This window comes from Pteropus vampyrus, unplaced genomic scaffold, assembly GCF_000151845.1.
Source record: "Pteropus vampyrus isolate Shadow unplaced genomic scaffold, Pvam_2.0 Scaffold227, whole genome shotgun sequence".
Classification (NCBI taxonomy): Eukaryota; Metazoa; Chordata; class Mammalia; order Chiroptera; family Pteropodidae; genus Pteropus; species Pteropus vampyrus.
The window spans coordinates 335,613-337,971 of record NW_011889008.1 but is presented as its reverse complement, the minus strand read 5'-3'; the positions used below and the strand labels follow the sequence as shown (position 1 = coordinate 337,971).

The 2,359-nt window shown below is 53.2% G+C and overlaps 1 protein-coding gene across 2 annotated transcripts in view; it reads left to right on the top strand.

The window, feature by feature from the left end:
* The window catches only part of FN3KRP (fructosamine 3 kinase related protein), a 17,696-nt gene that overhangs the window by 1,258 nt on the left and 14,079 nt on the right, over nt 1-2,359 (top strand). The gene's annotated exons all lie outside the window — the stretch shown is intronic.

Sequence of the window (2,359 nt, the reverse complement as noted above, 5' to 3'; positions counted from 1 at the left end):
CTCCTAGAATCGTGACAGCCTCTCACTCCCTCCATCCAGAGGACGCGAGTCACGTTGTAGGTCCCCCATTGGCAAAGGACCCTTGTCTGCTGGACGAGGCGGGGCCTAGACACTGGACTTCAAGCTGCATAGTATGTTTCGAGGGGTTCGAGGCCTGGAATACAAATCCACGTCAGGAAGGACAAAGCACAAGGCCAGACTCTCAGACGCGCCACATGATCGGCTGCAATCGTAAAGTCTGCGAAAGGGAGAGTGTGCTGTGACAAACGCAAAACCGGTGAAGAATCGCTCAGGTCGCCTCCTGCCTCATGAGTCTGCACAGCAGAGAACTAAACAAGATGAAACCACCCGCTCTTCACCGATGAACTCATCAAGGAGCCCTTGCCTATAGCCGAAGAGGAATACAGGTGAAAACATGTACATGTGCGTTATCTTACATGTGTGACGCACGCGAAAGTACGTAAAACATATTTACATTATACATCACCGTGTGAAGATTGCATCGCTTCCTCTAAGGTGTCGCTGAGAACTCTGACGCTCCGGCATGAGTGTGCCGAATCTCAACTGGTCCGCCCGGGACCCCGGAGCCCCGACCCCCGTCCCCTGGTGGCCCAGATGAAAGGACCGTCGAAGCAGGAGAAACTGCCAAGCTGCAGGCACGCGCGCTCCGGTGGGCGCAATCAGAGACCGCCAGGGCAGTCCCTCAGAGAAGCGGGGCGAGCAGACTCTCTGGAACTGGAGGCGGCTGCTGACAGACCGAAGGCAGCGACACGTCTTAAAGACCCAAAATGCAGCACCTCGAGCTCACAAGGCACGCGGGCCACGAAGGGGCCCAGTTGGCAGCATCTTGAGCCACCGCAGGGCAGATGGTTGGACAAGCTTCGGAGAGCTTGGCGCCCTGGGGATAGCCGGCAGTTGGACAGGAGAGGGAGGTGCCCCGGGACCAGTGGGGAATGCGGCCCAGGCCTCCCAGGAGGAAGCTGAATGGAGGCTGATCAGAAAGGGGTGAGCTGACGTCCCCGGGATGCCTCGTAAGGCATCCTTCCCAATGTTTGCCTACACACACCTCCCCATCTTCTGCAGATAAGCTGAAGGAGCCTGGGGAGGAAGTTCCAAACAAGGATTTCCCCTAAAATCTCTTAATGTGAAGCACCCCAGGCCTGCAAACTCTGGATGACACACCCCCAAGCCCCACGCGCCCTGCTGCTTCTCTCAACCCAACCGGGTGTGTTAGGGAGCCTGCTCACCCGGGCCTGTGAAGAGTGAGCAAGTGCAGCCAGGCAAGACCAAGGCTGTGCCCGCCCGGCCACGTCTGCTCTGCAGCCACCATGGCGCCCGGTGACAGAGTGTTGTGAACTGGGCAATGTGAGACGAGCAGCCAGGGCTGTGAAACTCGGGTGCCGGGCAGGTGGAGGGGAGCAGAACTGTGAAGCGGGAAGTACCAGAAGCATCGATACGGTTTCGAAGTGAAACATGTCTTTAAAATAATACTAATAATGGTTCCAACTTCTTATTGTTTTTCATAATCTCTTTTCTTAACCCTAGAGGAATCTTTCGGCAAATTAAAAACCCAGGAGGGCCCATCTGTGACATCAATTCTTTCCCACAGAGTCTCAAACCAAGCTGATAGCAAAAGCTTTTGTGGAAGGTATCTTTTAGCCCAAATCCTCCCTGTGTCAAGGAAAAACTTTAGACGAAAGCATTAATTTTAGAAGAAAGCATTGTTTTCAGAAGTCCATAGTTCAGCACGTACCAAAAAGAAAGCAATGCAGCAGATGCACAGCCAAGCCCTTGTCCAAACCACCGAGAAAGATGGTTTACAAACATTTCTTCCACGTTCCTGTTTGCCGCACATCGCTCACCTGCTAGAGAATGCAAAGCCGTCCACAGCTTGCCCCTCAACACACAGTTTAAGAGCAACGTGCTTTATTTGTGCTTTACTCCTTCACGCCCACTGTGGCCCCTCCCATCACTGAGCCTGCCCTGAGCACCCAGCCCAGGAGGAAACAGCCCCTGCCCTCCTGGAGCCTCAACTCCTGGGCAGCACTGCCCAGCAGAACTGCCAGTCTGTGCTTTCTGATAGGGCGGTCACTAGCCACATGTCGCTGTTGGGCACTTGAAACATGGCTAACGGAACTTAATTGTATTTCATTCTAACTACTTTAAATTTACAAAGCCTCATTACTGTGGACAACAAAGTCCTAGAATCTATCATAATGCGCATTTTCATGAGACCTCCAGGTGGCTTCTGTCTACTTTGGTTGAGAATGAGTCTAGATTCTCATCCTTGGCTTATGATAGGCATAAGGCTTATGCCTATCATCTCAAACTCTCCCCAACTGTCTCCCCTAGGCCACTC